Source organism: Sminthopsis crassicaudata, chromosome 2 (assembly GCF_048593235.1).
Source record: "Sminthopsis crassicaudata isolate SCR6 chromosome 2, ASM4859323v1, whole genome shotgun sequence".
Classification (NCBI taxonomy): domain Eukaryota; kingdom Metazoa; phylum Chordata; class Mammalia; order Dasyuromorphia; family Dasyuridae; genus Sminthopsis; species Sminthopsis crassicaudata.
Genome location: NC_133618.1, coordinates 606,378,884 through 606,398,146, shown reverse-complemented (window position 1 = coordinate 606,398,146; position 19,263 = coordinate 606,378,884). Strand labels below are relative to the sequence as shown.

Sequence of the window (19,263 nt, the reverse complement as noted above, 5' to 3'; positions counted from 1 at the left end):
TTTTGTAGAAAACACATAGGAATATTGTTGCTAAATTTCAGAATCTCCAGTTCAAAGAGAATATTTTGCAACAAACAAGAAAAAAAACAATCCAAATATGCTGGAGCTACAATTAAAATTGAAAAGGACTTAGCAACCACAATAAAAAAAAAACTGCAGGTCCTAGAATCATATATACCAGCAGTCAAAAGAACTAGGCCCTATGGCCAAAAATATCATAGCCAGCAAAATTATCTATAATATTAAATGGAAAAAAGGGACATTTGAACAAACTTGCAGATTGTTCAGGACTTACAACCAAACACGACCTCAATAGAAAATTTAACATTTAAGAGCTAATATCAAAGATCAATTTCAAGGAACTTAACATGGACAAACCCCAAATGATTTTTACATGAAAATGTATACCAAATGTTTAAGATTGACATTAACAATTGGGTAACTCAAAAGAAATATTGGGGCAAATTTAAGGTAATAATAGTAATTATAACAAATGAGGTACAAAGGAAGAATAAATACAGAGGCAGTAGAAGGGGGAGGGCTCACAGTTATGAAAATCTATTCACATCAGGGATGGGCTAAACAGGCAACACTACATATATATTATGAGGGGTATAGCACCTCCAAAATCTATAAAGAAATAAGATGGGGGAGGGGAAAGCAAAGGGTGGAAGAAAAAGACAAAGGAGGGATCCATGGATGGGGAGAGGCTATTAAATAGCAAGGCAAGTCAAGGAGCAAAATTAAAACAAAGAGCAAGGATAGGAAAGATAAGTGTATGAATGTATCTATATATCTACATAAATATATCCTTACTCAACTATAGCCTGCTTGGGATAAGTGAGGAAAAGGAAAGGGGAAAAAGAACAAAGTAAAAAAAAAAAAAAGTGTGCTGCAAAGAACAAAAAAACAACCTATAAGATAGTAAAGTGGACACTAATGAATATAATTTTTTTTTTACTATTATATATACTTTCTGGAACTGGTAACTTATTATTATATATTTTGAATCCTCCCTGATGTTTTTTGCTGAGCACATGACAATGTTCTGTTCTGTTTTGTTTTACTTTGTTCTATTTTTCTTTTAGTTTACTAAAATAAATTTTTAATAATCATAAAACTATCTAGTAGTGGCTTAGAAATAAAGTAGAATATCAATGAAATAGCTTATGTGCACATTAAACAGGAGTAAATGACCAAAGGAATTTAGTGTTTGATAAACCTAAAGATCAAAGTTTTTGAGACAAGAGCTCACTATTTGACAAAAATTTCTGAGAAAATTGGAAAGCAATTTAGCAAAAACTAGGCACAGACCAACATCTCACACTGAATACCAAGAGAAGGTCAAAAATGGATATATGATTTAGATATAAAGGATGATATCATAAACAAATTAGAGAAATACAGAAAATTTTTGCATGTCACACTTATAGATAACAGAAGAATTTATGACCAAACAAACATTTTTCAGTTGCTATTCAATCATTTTTCAGTTGTGAAAGATATTGGAATGGTTTCCTATTTCTTTGTCCAGCTCATTTTATAGATAAGAAACTGAAGTTAATGGGATTAAGTGATAAAATATTTTATGCCAGATTTGAATTATGGAATAATATAAAATGAATAATTTTGATTACATTATATTTAAAAGGTTTTACACAAACAAATCCATTGCATCAAGATTTGAAGGGAAACAGAAAACTGGAGTGAAAGGTAGGATATTTTACAATTTTCTCAAATATGCTGAAAATTGAGTCAAATTTATAAGAAAACAAGTCATTCCCCAACTGATACATGGTCAAAGCATATAAATAAGAAGTTTTCTGAAGAAGAGTTTCTATAGTCATTTGAAAAAATACTCTAAATTATATAAATTAATGTAACTTTGAAGTTCCACCCCTCACACATATCAGACTAGATAATCTGAGAAAAGAAAAATAACAAATATTAGATGGGAGGTGGAAAAATAAGGGCACTAATGCACCAATCATTCTGGAAAACAATGTGCAACTATGCCTAAAAGGCTATAAAACTATGTATATCCAATGTCCCAGCAATAGCACTACTAGGTTTATATCCAAAGAGATAGAAGAAAAAGGAAAAGCCACTTTGTATTTTTTTGTTTTTATTTTGTTTTGTTTTGTTTTTGGTGAGGAAATTGGAGTTCAGTGACTTGCCTAAGGTCACACAGCTAGTAAGTGTTAAGTGTCTGAGATCATATTTGAACTCAGATCCTCTTGATTTCAGGGCAGTTGTTCTATCCACTCTACCATCTAGCTGCCCAAAAGATGCATTTGTATGAAAATATTTATAGCAGATGTCTAAGAATTAAAAATTGAGGGAACGTCTTATCAATTGAGGAATGGATGAACAAGTTATAGTATATATTTGTGATAGAATATTATTGTGCTATAAGTGATGACAAGCAGGATGATGTTAGAAAAATGTGGAAAGACTTGCATGAACTGATGTAAAGTCAAATGAGCAGAACCAGGAAATTCTACACAACAATAATAATATGTGATAAAATTGCTAATGATTGAGCTATTCTGAGCATTATAATGACCCAAGACAATTCTGAAGAACTTACATGAAAAATGCTATTCACCTCCAAAGAAAAAACTGATGGAGTATGGATGTAGAGAGAAAAATACTTTTTTTAACTTTTTTTAACTTTATTTTTCTTAGATTTTTCTTCAGGATTGTTGTTTTTTTGTTTTGTTTTGGGGGAGGGGGCTCTGTTTCCTTTGTAACATGGCTGATACGGAAATATTTTGCAGCCTGACAAGTAGCTTGAGGGAATGGTAGTGTCAAGTGAAAATTTGTTAAAGGTGTCAAAATGTTTCTAAACTTTTTTCTCACACACCATCTAACAAACTGCCTACAGGAGGAATCTAATAATTTTTTAATGAACTGAATTGAAAGTAAACTAAAAAGTCTATTCAGTTTTTATACCTGTGCTATTTATACCATCCATACAGGTACTCCTTTCAACAATGGAGATCACAACTTAATCATTCCGGAGCATTTAATGCAACTCTCTGATCAGTAAGTTCACCACAGGTTACTGACCCAACATATTGAAATGTTTACTTGATTTCTTAGCATACCAAGAATTCTCTGCTCTTGGCATATAAGCAATCTAACTCCTTTTTCACTCATGAATTTCTTTGATAACATTCATGCAACTCTCCATTGCTCTTTGAATGATACTATAATTTTAAATCTTTGGAGTCTATAGTGGTAAGTGGAGACTTAAAGTCATACAATAGCACATGACTGATATTAAAAAGATAGATCTCTGTTTCAAGGAGAAACTTTTTACCATATGGGTCATAGAGCCAACACATTTAGGCTCTAATATTACATACAGCAACTGATTTGCTTAGAAAAAAAGGTATAAATGACAATGTAGTTTTAAAAAATGGGGAAAACAGCTAGAATGAAACACATGTACATAGGAGGGCTAAATAGAAGAAACACTACTGAAGTTACATCATTTGGAAATTTTGAAGAAACTGATTGAGAGATTTAAAATGAAAGGCATATACAAAATCTCAAACTTTGTTACCCCAAAAAAGGCAACCAACAGACAATTAAAGACTACCAAATCATCTGTCTACTCTCTAACATATATTAAATTTATAAGAATAATCAACATATGCGTTGAAAGCATCCTTGATAAAGATTATCAAGGCAAAAATCAGATTGTGATATAAGTGATATTACATATTAGGCAACATCTTTATTATTTTGAAAAAAGAGAATTAGAGGTGGTATTTGTGATGAACAGTATTATTCGACTTTATACAAAATAAAATCTTTTAATCAAAACAACAAAATCCTGGATATCTTCCCACACATTTGTGGATCCTCACACTCTTTTGTGTATAATGAACGCCATCTAGTGGAAGTGAAAAGAATATGATTTTAATAAATAACTTGCAGTTTAAAAAGTTAAAAATTAACTTATGTAAAATTGAAAATGTCTTTATAAATATCCTTTAAACTAAAGTTCTTGATGTCTACTCACATAGAGACCCCCCCTTCTTGCAAGAATGTAAAGTAAATATTTCCTGCATTCAAAAACAAATAAACTAAAACTCTTAAATGGAAAAAAAAATGTCCTATCTCTGGCAATAACAGTAAGGGCAATAGAGAAAAGGCCTAAATATTAGAAAACCACTAAAGGAAAAGCTGAAATACCACTTGCTCAAAAATTTTAATAATGAAGAAAAGATTATATATGTGTTTCACTGACATACAGAATTCCGAGAAAAAATACCTTCCATCATAGAAACTCCCCACTTCCTCTTCAGTTTATAGTCTTAGAGAACTGCCTACAACAGAGAAGTTAAAATAGTTTACTCAACATCAATCAGTTAATGTATGTCAAAATCACATCCATTGTCCTTTCCAACAACCTCTATATGGAATGAAGACCAATATATTTTCTTATTTTATTCTTCAAGCTAAACATTCAGTTTCAATTTTGTTGTTTTTTCTTTAAATTACTATAGTCATTGTGTACATTGCTTTCCTTGTTCTGCTTAATTCACTTTTCATCATAAGAACTTAGTGTTATAAAAGTAAAGCTAGAAGGAATCTCAGAAACCATATAGACTAACCCTCTCATTCTATAGATGGAAACTTAAGTCCAACAACATTAAGGATCTTGCCAAAAGATCACAAGGTAGCAAACATTCATTCATGTAAGTCTTCCCATGCATCCTTTTATTCTAAATACTTATTTTTATAGAACAATAAAATTCCCAAATCAATGGGCATCTATTGTCTCCAATTTTTTGCAATTACAAAAAAATAGACCAAAAATATTTTTATATATATGGAGCTTTTTTCCTATTTTTTATCTCCTTGGAGATGTCTTCTGGCAGTGAAGGCAGGAATATTTCATTCATTTTTCATAATTTCAAATTAGTTTCTAATATGGTAGGACCAATTCATAGTGCTACCAAATCAAGGACCAAGGTGCCTTATGCCTTGTTTTGCCCATAGTATAGAGAGGCCCAATTATATATTTGTTTACTTGATCTGACTTTTTTATAACCCCCTAAATCATTGGTGATCTTTTTAAGCAAACAAAATTACATTTTTATAATATCACCAGTATTACATTTCAAATTTAAAATACTTAGCTTCTTAGCAATTAAGCCAAACTGACAAATATTGTACTTTTTCAACAAGAGGCCAATTTCTTCCAACCGTAGAAATGTAGAAATAAGGACTTCTTGTTGTATCCTGATCTTGTAAGATACTATACTAAGTATACTCATAATATCAATATTTTGTCTCTATTGTGTTTATTTATTTATCAGTTTCCACAGCTATACTGCTGTTAACTTCTAGCATACTAATCCTCTCCAAGTTATTTTTCTCCTTCCTCCCTTGTTTTCTTCATTATGTATTTTTCCCCAAAAGCTAAAATCCTACCTTTACAAGAAGCCTTTCCTAGTTCCCCTTATTGCTAATGCTTATTCTCTGACATTACCTCCAATTTACCATACAGAAACTGGTTTTACTTTTCTAGTCTCAGCACAGTGCCTGGCATAGAGTAACCACTTAAGTTTTTCTTCTTGTTGATGCTGCTGTTAGCTTTGTTCAAAAGAAAGACCCTAATTGAAGGGAATCAGAATATATATAATATACCTTTCTGTACAATGTATCCTATATATCAAATTGTTTTCTATTTACCTAAGCTTAGACTCTAGGTAAATGCCCATTTACGTCCTAGCAAGTGAGGTCTAAGGTAATATTGAAATGAGCAGTGCTTTTAATATCAGGGATAGGGTCTGGACTGTAATTTCATTGGTATAGGGAACACTCTGATGAGAAACTCTCAACAATACAGTTTAGAACATTCTCTTCAACTTACTCTTAGAGAAGGAGCATCTAGAGACTGATAGGTAAGTGACTTGCCCAGAATCATTAAATCATTATGTATAAGAGGCAGAACTTGAATCCAGGTCTTCATTATTCCAAGTTTGGCTAGACATAACTTTTAATATTACTTCCTATAAATATACATGTTTTGAATACTGAAAAATTCTACTTTTCATGTAAGTATATTAATTTTGTGATGAGATAAATCAGATGTCTATGCCTTACTTTACAATGCCTTCAATTTATTGTAATGTTAGAATGTACCTTGATGCCTACAGTTCACAATAACATAATTTCCGCAGGGGTCTAATTTTCAAATTGTGTGTAGAATACATAAATGGTTTTTCCTAGCTTTGTCATTCGGAAAGTGAAGAGCAGTGGTGTTAGACATATATAGAAGAGATCTCTGCAGGCTTCATATTAATAAAACTAGAAATTAACATTATTTTGTTGTATTTTTATTTATTTTGTTAAACATTTCCTAATTATATTTTAATCTAGTTATGCTACACTCAGAAGTTTAGATTATTTGAAAATATATATAAGCAAAGGGGAAAAAATGTGATAATATGAAGATCACCCTGAGGATATAGATGATGCTTTCCTCATTCAATACAAATTACAAACTTTGTGTAGAGGCAAGCTATCTAACCGCAAGCCTTCTTCCATATGACAATCTTTGAAGGAAACTATTGTGCCACTAAGTCTTCCTTTTACCAGATTAAACATATCTAGTTCTTCCAGTAAACCTTCATACAAGATAACTTCCAGTACCATCACCATCCAGATCACCATCCTCTCACTCAAGGAAGTCTGTTCATGATGTTCCTGATAATAATCTTACTAGGTTTTTTAACTGACTATACTTCTACTCTGTCACATATGCTCTCACTGAACTGATAGGGGACTACACCTAATAAAAGAAACATGATCACTAGATGGCGCCTCCTACCTTGAAATTAATTTCTTGAAAACCAAGTATTTATTTCTCTGGATCTCATATTGAGAGAATTGTATCCATGATCTCATGGGTATGGATTGTGATCAATGGTGCATATTAGAACCCTTCCACTCTTTCTCAGCCTGTGTAAGTCTTGTCAATGCTTTCTATAACTCCACAATAGAAGATTCACCAAAAACTCTACAGACTTGTCTCTAGGGGCAGCTAGATGGCGCTGTGGATAATAAGATACCATTACAAATTAGGAGAACATGGAATAATTTACTTAGTTTCCCTGAAAAAGGGAAGAATTTTTGACCAAAGAAGTGATAGAGCATTATAAAATATAAAGTAGACAATTTTGATTATATTAAATCTTAAAAGAGTTTTGCAGAAACAAAACCAATGCAATTAAGATTAGAAGGAAAGCAAAAAACTAGGAAACAATTTTTATAGAAAGTATCACTGATAAAGGTTTCACTTCTCAAATATACTGAGAATTGATTAAAAGGTATAAGAATATAAGTCATTCTCCAATTGATAAATAGTCAAAGGATATGAAGAGATAGTTTTCAGATTAAAAAATTAAAGCTAGCTATGTATAGTCATATGAAAAATGTTCTAAATCACTAATGATCTGAGAAATGAAAATTAAAATAATCTCACACCTACCAGATTGGCTAATATAACAGAAAAGAGAAATGATAAATGTTGGAGAGAATTTTTTTAATCTCTGCAGATAATAAAAGCTTTAATTTCAAGAAACTCCATTACAAAAGTCACTATATATATATATATATATATATATATATATATATATATATACATATATGTGTATATATATATACATAATCAACAAACTGTGTTGTTGTTTTTGTTTTAGAATGTCGACATGCATTCCTTAATATGTTCACCTTACCCAATCATATCTCATACATTATTTTTTATTAAAGGTTTTTATTTTCAAAATATATGTGTGTATAATTTTTCAACATTAACTCTTGCAAAACCTTGTGTTCCATTTCCCCCCCTTCCTTCACCCCCTCCCCTAGATAGTAAATATATATATATATGTTAAATCCAATATATGCATATATTTACACAATTATCTTGCTGCACAAGAAAAATCAAATCAAAAAGGGAAAAAAATGAGAAAGAAAATAAAATTCAATCAAAAAACAACAAAAAGAGTGAAAATGCTCTGTTGTGATCCACACTCAGTTCCCACAGTCCTCTCTCTGGGTATAGATGGCTCTCTTCATCACAAGATCATTAGAACTGGCCTGGATCATCTCACTGTTGAAAAGAGACATGTCCATCAGAAATGATCATCATATTATCTTCTTGTTGCCATGTACAATGATCTCCTGGTTCTGCTCATTTCACTTGGCATCAGTTCTTGTAAGTCTCCCCAGGCCTCTCTGAAATCATCCTGCTGATCGTTTCTTATAGAACAATAATACTCCATAATACTCCATTCAGCCATTCTCCAATTGATGGGCATCCACTCAGTTTCCAGTTTCTTGCCATTACAAAAAGGGCTGCCACAAACATTTTTGCACACATGGGTCCCTTTCCCTCCTTTACGATCTCTTTGGGATATAAGCCCAGTAGAAACACTGCTGGATCAAAAGGTTTGCATATAGTTCCAAATTGCTCTCTAAAATGGTTAGATCAATTCACAACTCCACCAACAATATATTAGTGTCCTAGTTTTTCCACATCCCCTCCAACATTCATCAGAATCTTTGCCTGTTATCTAATTTGCATTTCTCTGATCAATAGTGACTTAGGCACTTTTTCATATGACTAGGAATAGTTTTAATTTCTTAATCTGAAAACTGTTCATATCCTTTGACCATTTATCAGTTGGAGAATGGCTTCACTTTTTTATAAATTTGAGTCAATTCTCTCTGTATTTTAGAACCTTTGAATGTAAAAATACTTTCCCAGTTTGTTTCCCTTCTAATACTGTCTACATTGGTTTTGTTTGTACAAAAACTTTTTCTCTTAACATAATCAAAATTGTCTATTTTGTGTTCAATGATGAACTCCAGTTCTTCTTTGGCCACAAATTCCCTCTTTCTCCCAGATCTGAGAGGTAAACTATCCTTTGTACTTCTAATTTGCTTATATCACTCTTTATGTCTAAATCATGAACTCATTTCGACCTTATCTTGGTATATGGTGTTAGGTGTGGGTCAATGCCTAGTTTCTGCCAAACTAGTTTCTAATTTTCCCAGCAGTTTTTGTCAAATAGTGAGTTTTTATCTCAAAAGCTCCCTAGCTCTGGGTTTGTCAAACTAGTCATTGACTATTTTGTCCTGTGAACTTAACCTATTCCACTGATCAACTACTCTATTTCTTAGCCAGTATCAAATGGCTTTGATGACTGCCACTTTGTAATATAGCTTTAGGTCCAGCACAGCTGGGTCACCTTCATTTGCTTTTTTTTTCTCATTAATTCTCTTGAAATTCTTGGCTTTTTTTTCCCAGATGAGCTTTGTTATTATTTTTTCTAGATCTATAAAATAATTTCTTGGGAATTTGGTATGGCATTGAATAAGTAGATTAATTTAGGTAATATTGACATTTTTATCCTACCTATGAGCACTTGATATTTTTCCAATTGATTTGATCTGACTTTATTTGTGTGGAAAGTGTTTTATAGTTCTGTTCATAAAGTTCCTGACTTTGTCTTAGCAGGTAGACTCCCAACTATTTTATATTATCAATAGTTATGTTAAATGGAATTTTTCTTGGTATCTCTTGCTGTTGGACTTTGTTGGTAATATATAAAAATGCTGATAATTTACATGGATTTATTTTGTATCCTGCAACTTTGCTAAGTTGTGAATTATTTCTAATAGTTTTTTTAGTTGCTTCTCTAGGGTTCTCTAAATATACTATCATTATCATCTGCAAAAAGTGATAATTTGGTTTCCTCATTACCTACTCTAATTCCTTTAATCTCTTTTTCTTCTTTTATTGCTAGAGCTAACATTTCTAATACTGAATAGTAATGGTAATAATGGGCAACTTTGTTTCACCCCTGATCTTACTGGGAATGGTTCTAGTTTGTCCTCATTACATATGATACTTGCTGATGGTTTTAAATAGATGCTACTGATCATTTTAAGGAAAACTCCATTCATTCCTATTTTCTTTAGTGTTTTTAATAGAAATGGATGTTGGATTTAATCAAATTTTTTTCTGCATCTACTGAGATAATCATGATTTTAATTAGCTTGACTATTGATACAGTCAATTATGCTAATAGTTTTTCTAATATTGAACCAGTCTTGCATTCCTGGTATAAATCCTATTTGGTCATAAGTGTATTATGGAAGGGATGTTAAAAAATTAGGGCCCTAATGTACTGTTAGTAGAGCTATGAGTTGAACTATTCTGAAAAGCAATTTGCAACTATGTCCATAGGGCTACAAAACTGTACTTACGCTCTTGTTCAGCATACCACTTCTAGGTCTATATCCAAGAGAGATTTAAAAAGGTGTTTGGAATAATCTATTTGTACAAAACTATTTATAGCAGTTAGTTTAGTAGTGGCAAAGAATTGGAAATTGAGGGGATGCCCATCAATTGGGAAATGGGCTAAACAAGTTGTGTTACATGGTTGCAATGGAATATTACTGTGCTATAAGAAATGATGAGCAGACTGATTTTATAAAACTCTGGAAAGATTTATATGAACTAATACAAATTGAACAGAACTAGAAAAATATTGTACACAGTAACAGCAATACTATGTGATGATCAATTATGAATCTCTTTGCTATTCTCTGTAGCACAATTATCCAGACAATTCCAAAGGAATCATGATTTAAAAATGCAATTCAACTCTAGAGAAAGAACTGGTAGTCTGAATACAGATAGAGCACACTATTTTTCACTTTATGTATTTTTTCATGATTTTTTCCCTTTGGGTCTCTGTCTTCTTTCACAAAATGACTAACAGGTCATTTATTTTGCATGATTGAACATATATAAGCAATATTAAATTGCTTCCAGTCTCAGTAAGGAGGTATAGGAAGAAGAAAGAAAAATTGAAACTCAAAGTATGTTTTAAATGAATGTTAAAAATTATCTTTATAAGTAACTGGGAAAAAATAAAATTTTATTTTCAAAAAATCTCTATTAATGAGACTAGGATTTTGTATATTTTATTTAAATCTGATATTCTTCTCCTCCAATCAGCACAAATAATATAGAAATGACTGAATTTTTCTAAGGCTGTTCATATTTGATGTATTATCTGGAAATAAATACAGCTAAGAATAGTAGACTTGTAATCTCTCTTCTGTGGAGACACTCAGGTTAATGGATCACTTGAGCTGATCACATGAGCTCAGGAGTTCTGAACTACAATGGGGCCAAGGCTGATCATCTAATAAGTCTGGCACCAACATACTAAGTATGTCTCTGAGATTAGGAACCCACTGAGTTACCTAAAGAGAGGGAAACCAGCCCAGTTCCAAGCATGGTTTCTGTGCTCACCAGCAAATGAACTGTCTGAGGTAGCCATTATAATTCCAGTCTGAATAAGTAGAAGAGGTTAGAGAAGAAAGAAGAGAATGGTATCATTTCAAAAAACTTATTGTCTATTTTTAATAGATATTTTTACTGACCAAACATATGTTACAGGATTGAGTAAAGAATAAATAGAACTCATGCTACTATGCTAAAAATCTATTTTTTCCAGATAAGAATAGGACCTGGGATTCCAGCCCTATAGGGAACTCTCAAATGAGGAAACTCTACCAATGCAAGGAGATGGTCTAATATTAATATTACCTAAAGTACTGAAAGATTAAGCAATTTATAAAGGATAACATAGCCAACATATAATGGAGTTAGGACCTGAAACCAAGTATTTCCTGGCTCCAAGAATAGTTTTTATCCACTACCCACACTATTTCTCATCTTATCTGACCATAATGAAATATATCACTATCCTTCTGGAAGACTTTTACATCTAGTAATGAATTTTTTGTACAGATGCATAGGAAACATCCTCTTCATTCTCATATATCAAAAATACTTCACTAACAGGTAAATATACTGAAGAAGGAAAGATAAGTATTTCACCCTTACAGACCAGGACTTTTTTTTGTTAATTCAATTAAATTGGGCACCAACTATGTTCCTACCAACATGTTGTTGCTTGGTATAGAAAAAATGAAGTATTATATGAAATAATTTCTATCCTCAAGAATATCCTTACAATCTCATTGAAAAGACAAGACACCTACAAATATATTCCAAGATGGCAAAATACATAATCAAATGTAAAAATGAGTCACACAATTAAAACATGTTACAGATAGAATTCAGAAAAAGAACAGTCTGGGCTGTACTACTGTGGAGAGAGAAAAATTTCAGAGAACAGTAGGACAATCTGAAATAGTGACTTGATGGTCACCTACATTAAGTTTGCAGAATATCTTCATTGAGAAGAAAAGATATACTGACAAAAAAATTCAAGTTAAGAAAGAAGTATGAAGAATATTTCAGGCTGAGGAAGCAATGTGAATAAAAGCAAAGAGAGACAAATACAATAGTAAGAATTATACTGGGAATCTCAAAGGAAAAAACAATTTGGAAGTCTCAATCTTGGAGTCCAGATTATCCCCAGATAATAACTAAGCCAAAATAGTTCCCTCTGACATAACTAAGTAGAGAGTAATTATTAGGATAAGATGCAGGCCAAAACAGAACCAAAGTAACAACCAAGTATAGAACTGTTATTAAGATAGGATGATCTAGGCTCCTTCTCTTAGGAAAGAAAGGCTTCTTTTGGGGATAATAGCCCCATTCTGGAATGGATTGTGTACACACACACACACACACACACACCAGTAACAGCTTCATTCATCCTCAATAGATTAGAAGCCCATCATTGGCTATACTGTGAGTGAACCTATCTTTTCCCTTCTCATTACCATGCTTACTACAATTTGCCTCAAGTGTGGATAAAGTTGTATCTCTAATTATCATCATAATGACAATACTTATATTTTTATAACATTTACAACACAAACTAACATCTATACAGTATTCCAAAGTTTACAAAAAGCAAGTCTTTAAATTATTTCATTTAAATCTCACAATGAATCTATGAGAGAGATACTTCAGGAATTTATAATATGTAGGGAAACAGAGGCCCAGAAAGATTAAGAGAAGTGTCCATGATCTACATAGCTAAGGAATGTCAAAGTGGGATCTGTTCCAAAGTTATCCCAAATCAGATCAAACACTCTATTCACTCCACTATATTACCTCTTCATTATGTCTATTTTTTTATGTATTTATGCTACCCTATTTCAAAGTGGGGATAGGTTGCTAAAACAGGTGTCCAATATTTTAAATGCTGCTAAATTATTTTAAGAGCTACTGAGCAACTTAAAGCTAGCTTCAGCATACCACAGTTTCCACGAGTACCAGAAAAACAATCTGTAGACATAGCATTCAATGTCTTTTGTCCCGAAATATTCAAAGATATTTCTTGTTTATATAATATTCAACTTTCCGTATATTTTCCCATGGAGCATTTCATGTAGTTTGCTGCATACAATTAAAATGCTTTATAAAATAACATCCAGGTGTTTCCTGTAATTCAATTAAGCACATTCCAATACATGTATTTTTAAATTACTAAGTTATCACAAAGCATTACCTTAATAAAAACTCCTTATAGGTGAATGTATTATTTAAAAGGAATGTAGTCCATCAAAGAACTCAGATCAAGCAAAGGTTAAGCTGCAGGATAATTTTTATTATAGTTCTGATGTTATATTTTACTTGCCTTGTTTTCCTGTATGTGCAATTTCTGTGAATTGTTCTCACTAATAGCATCCTGTTTCTATGAGTAGGAAAGAGCCTTGTCCAGTTTGTTAGTTAACATTGCTTCCTATAACTAGGGTCAATATTCTGTAGTACTGCCACTAACATAGTCATTGTTCTCTTTGGATAAGCAATGTAGCACACTGATGGTCATTAATGGACATCCTCTTTTGTAAAACTTGAATTGATAATCAGTTAACACAGATTTTCAATAGACTTCCTCTTTCCTGTTTTTACACTCCTAACCAAGATTTCTCTTCCTGTTGACTTTTGCATTACTTGGCAAAACACAAAATAAGAAATGGAAAAGCCTAAACTAAAGCGTTTTGAAATGATTCCCTACAGTCATCATTAGCAATAATAGCTATATTATAATAATAATATAGCACTTTAAAGTTTGCAAAGCACATTATAAATATAATCTCTTTTGAACCTTATATGAACCCTGGGAACTAAGTTCTATAATTATCCTCAGTTTATATGTGGAAACTGAGGCAGAAAGTGGTTATGAGTCATATAACTACTAAGAGTATGAGGCAGGATTTGAACTGAAGTCCTCTCTTGAATCTAGGTCCAGAGCTCTAGTCACTGTGATCTAATATAATTAAAAATGCTAAAATTAATTTTAGTCTAGAAATTTTAAATGCCATAAGTAGACTAATGAGTGTGGATGAGTTGCTTTCTTATAAATTTTTGCAATATCACAGAAAAATAACTTTACCACAGGTTAATTCTACCTCTGCCTGCCAACCAAAAAATAAAAGTTTTATGTTGATTTGATTTTAATATAGACTTAAAAGAGCCAAATACAAAAATGTTTTATATTTATATCTTTTTGTATTATTAATATAATTTAATAATAATAATAATAATATAAATAATAGTAACATAGGTCTAGGAACTAGAAATTGTATTCCACCATAAGTTATTAATATACACAACAAATTTTTAAATATCCTTTCCCAGTTTGCTATAGTTTGATGTTTTCATTGTCAACATTGAATATCCAGTGTGTGGGTGCAGAATGGATAGGTAATAGAACAATTAAAAGAAAAAAAGACCCAAGAGATTTCAAAGGACTACAAGATTAATATAAGACAACAAAATAATAATACAACCACAAAGCTAAATTGAATTCCTTTAATAGGAAAACAGTATCCAAAAGAACAGAGGAACCAAAAGTCCCATTCTTCTCTGATTTGAATTAAATTAATTGGAGCAATATTCATTGCTTAATTTGGGGCTATACTATTATAATAAATAAAACAACATTACCTAGATTAACTTACAGATTTTGTGCTGTACAAACTACCAAAGGGTTATTAGTTATAAAGCTCTAGCTCTAAAAGAACAATTAAATTCACTTGAAGAAATAAAATCTCTAGGATCTTAGGAGAAATAATTAAAAACAAAATGGTGTCATTAAAATAGCTTTGCAATTTCCAGAATGGCAATCTAATCTGTTTTCCTCCGTAAAGGAGTTCAAATCAAATATTTGCTAAGGCACATTTTAGGCTCTTTTTGTTTTACTATTATAGCAGTTAATTTATATCAATATCAGTTCTATTATATATTTATTACCCACTTTTTATTATCAATAATTTGTTTTAAAAAGTCAGGATTGAGTTATTTCAATTGAATACTGTATCACAAAATGGTCAAAGCATCTATTTCTTTGCTGCATTCAAATGTGAAAACAAGCTTTGCCATTAGCTTCTAGGTGGGAAAAGCTTTGTACTATCACCATATAGCCCTGTTTTTGCTTCTTTCTCTGCTTTGTTTTATTCTCCCCTGTTCTTAGATAAAGGAATAGGAAGAAATTAAATGGATTACACTATGATCCTCTGAGATTATAAAAGTGAGAGGACCAGAGTCCAATGAAAAGTATCTGTGAAGCTCTGAAGAACAAATTGAGAAACTCAGTTCCATAAGGGATAAGATTCAGCATATAGGACAATTATCTGGAATGGAAACTTTCTTCAATGGCTAAGCTATATCTGGAAGTGAATTTAGTGGGGCAACTATAGAATGAAGAAAAGGAAAATTCACTTTCCATCTCACTATGCATCCAGATATGTATGTATATAAAGGGAATAAGCAATCAAAGCCCTAGCTATATACTATATCCTAGATACATTTCTACTAGTAACCTAGTTTCTTTCTCTGTTCCCCAACCACTTCACTATTCTCACTAATTTGAGTCTCCAATTCAATAATAAAAATTCCCATTTCTATACTGTTATAAGGTTTACAAAACTCCACCCTCCACCCCTCACCCCCTTGAGTTAGAGGAATACTCATACTTCATTGTTTATTCTGTCTTTAACCAAAACATGTATCATTCATATTTTCTTGTTCTCCCATTTTGTCACTATTCTCATCTCCTTTTTTCTTGACCTTTTAAAACTTAATTTTATACTCTTTTATGTTTTATTTTTCTTTTACCCTTTTTACCTCTCAATTTCACTTACCAATATCAAAATATCAATACTAAGCAACAAAGCACATACAAGTAAATTTATGCAATAGATGACAAATCTATGAAGCAGCCAAATATCCTGAGAGACAGAGGTCAAATCAATACCATTTCATCCATCATCTCTACTACCATCTCTGCTTGGACTCCAGTGAAGACAGCCTATTACCTAGAGTCTAAAAGCCACAGGAATAGGAGTATCCTTTAGACCAACAACCTTTTTACATTTAAGGGTAAAGGATGAATTCTTAAGCAAACAAGGGATAGAGACAATTAAAAAAACAAATCAGATAATTTTAATTATGTGAAATTTAAAAGTTTACACTCAAAAATATCACATCTAGTATAAGAAAGGAAACCAGTCAACTGATAAAAAAGATAAATCAAAAATCTATGTAAAAAGTGTTAAATACAAGATATATAGAAAATTCACAGAAATATTTTAAGCCAAATACATTCTGTGCTAATATAGAAGTAGTCAAAAAATAGAACCAAATAATTCTCCAAAGAACTGAAAAATTATTGAAAAACTATATGAAAAAATGCTCTAAATCACTAATATGTCCATCAAAATAACCCTGAGGTTTTACTTCATAACAAAAAACTGGCAAAAATGACAAAAGACAAGTTTGTCGATGATAAAAGGCATATGAAAAGAAGTTCCTTTTTAATGTTGGAGAAGCTGTGAATTAACACGACCATTCTATGCTATAATTTGGAATTGTACATAGAAAGTAGCTAAAATGTCAATGCTTTGATTCACAAACTCCACATGCTATGCATATTCCCTGCCAAGAAAGTCACTGGCAAAAGGAAAGATTCTAATGTACCAAAATATTCATACCACGTACTTTTTATGGTAACAAAGAAACAGAAACAAAGTAGATGCCCATTAATTGTGACAAGTGAATGTAATAGAATAATACAGCACTGCAAGAAATAACAAGCATAAGTAATACAGAGAAGCATGAAAAGACTCACATTGAATTGATGCAAAATAAAGTAGGGCCAGAAAAATAAAACACAATAACTACAACAATGTAAATGGAAAGATCAATCACAATCACAATAAATAATAAAAACCGAGTTTATGAAATTATAAAAAAGTAACTTGTTCCCAAAGGAAAGATGACAACTCTTTCTACTCATTTGCACAAGTAGATACCCAAGGAGAAGGAACACTATATATTAATGAGAAGGGGTTTTTTTCAACATGTTTAACAGGTTTTGCTTATTTTTTTCCTCTTCCTCTTTTAAATAATTTTTGTTATTATAATAGAAAGGCAATGGAGGAGAAAACAGATTAATGCAAGTGACATGAAAACAAATTACATGAATAAAAATTTATCTTTTTAAAGTCAGGCAGGAAAGAGCAAAAGAGTTGTCAAGTAGCAGTAAAGAATCCAGTTAAGATAAGGTAAGGTAAATTCCTAATGAACTCAATATGATTATTTCACTTCCTCCACAGTTTGGGAAGAGAAGAATAAAGTTATTTTGAACTGGAATGTAACTTAGTGAGTTGTTAGGATTCTGGACTTAGAACTCAAGACGACCCAAGTTCAAATGTGACCTCATCCATTTATTAGATGTTTATCCTTAGGCAATCCATTTAATTTTTTTTCTAAGGTGGTTAGAAGGGAATATGTAAGGAGGAGAAAATTGCTGTCAGAAAGGCAAATTTATCAGTATTTATTAAGCACTTCATATACCGTACTAAGCACTGGGAATATAAAAGGTAAAACTGGTGTTGTCCTCACAGAAGAGATAATAAACAACTATATACAAAGAAGATGTGTGTGCAGGATAAATTGAAGATAATCTCAAAGGAAAGGGAGTAGCATCACAGGAAGCATGAAAGAGCTCCTTGAACAAAACAGAATTTAGGGGCAGCTAAGTGTCACAGTGGATAGAGCACTAGCCCTGAATTCAGAAGCACCCGAGTTCAAATCTGGTCTCAGACGGTTAACACTTCCTAGGTGTGTGACCCTGGGCAAGTCATTTTACCCCAGTGTGGGGGGGGGGGGGAGGAGGAGGAGGAGGAGGAGGAGGAGGAGGAGGAGGAGGAGGAGGAGGAGGAAGAGGAGAAAGTAGAATTTTAATTGAGACTTAAAGAAAGCCAGAAGATAGGAGAAAGGAGATAATTCCAGCCCCACAGAGATTATTAGTGAAAAAGGATAGAATCAGGAGGCATCATCTTGTGCGAGGACTAGCAAAGAGTCCTGTGTCATGGAATAGACAAGTGCATGAAGAAGAGTAAGTTGCAAAAAAATTGGAAAAGCAGGAAGGTGCCAGGTAATGAAGAGGGGTGTATTGAGAAAAGGAATTATTATAAATTAGGAAAACTTTAGTAGCTTTGCAGAGAATAGTTTCAGATGTCTGGGTATAGAAACTAGATAACAAATGCTGAAAAGAAGAAAAGCTAGAGATAACAAGTATTAGTAGCTTTTTCTAGGAATTTGACAGTGAAAGGAAAAAATATATATAGGAATATATCTTTATTGGATTATAGGGTAATGTAAGGGGTTTTATAAGGGCTTTTTACTACTTCTGTTAAAAATATCTTCAGTTAATGGGGGGAAAAGTAAAAGAAAGTTTAGTAGTACCAGATCTTAAAACAAAAGACAATAATTAATAGTTATCTGCTACTGGCTAAGAAATAGAAAGGTGAACCAGCAGAAAAGAATAGTCATTTGACAAACAATAGTAAATAAATAGTAACCTTGTATTTGGCAAAAATAAAGACAAGCTTTGGGAATAAAAATACACTATTTGGTTAAAAATTGTTGGCAAAATGGAATGTAATCTGGCAGAAACAGAGTATAGACCATTTTTCTTATATTATTTACTAAGATGTAGTTCAAAATGGACAGATGACAGGGAGATGTCATACAAAATCTAGAACCGCATAGAACATGTTACCTAACAGGCTTATGAATAAAAGAAAAATTTATAAATAAATAAGAGATAGCACTAAAAATATAAAATGTCATAACTTTGATTATATTACATTAAAAAGAATTTGTATGAATAAAATCAATAGCCAAGATTATAAGGGAAAAGTGGGAAAATATTTATAGACAATTTC

The 19,263-nt window shown here is 31.9% G+C and overlaps 1 protein-coding gene and 1 long non-coding RNA gene across 10 annotated transcripts in view; one reads left to right on the top strand and one right to left on the bottom strand.

Moving 5' to 3' along the window:
• The window catches only part of LOC141558528 (uncharacterized), a 103,956-nt gene extending 102,134 nt beyond the window's left edge, over positions 1 to 1,822 (top strand). Inside the window, exon 5 of the long non-coding RNA XR_012487090.1 lies at positions 1,652 to 1,822. This is a non-coding gene — a long non-coding RNA (uncharacterized LOC141558528). The remainder of the gene's footprint in view (positions 1 to 1,651) is intronic.
• EXOC6 (exocyst complex component 6) overlaps positions 1 to 19,263 on the bottom strand; it is a 194,462-nt gene that overhangs the window by 146,148 nt on the left and 29,051 nt on the right. The gene's annotated exons all lie outside the window — the stretch shown is intronic.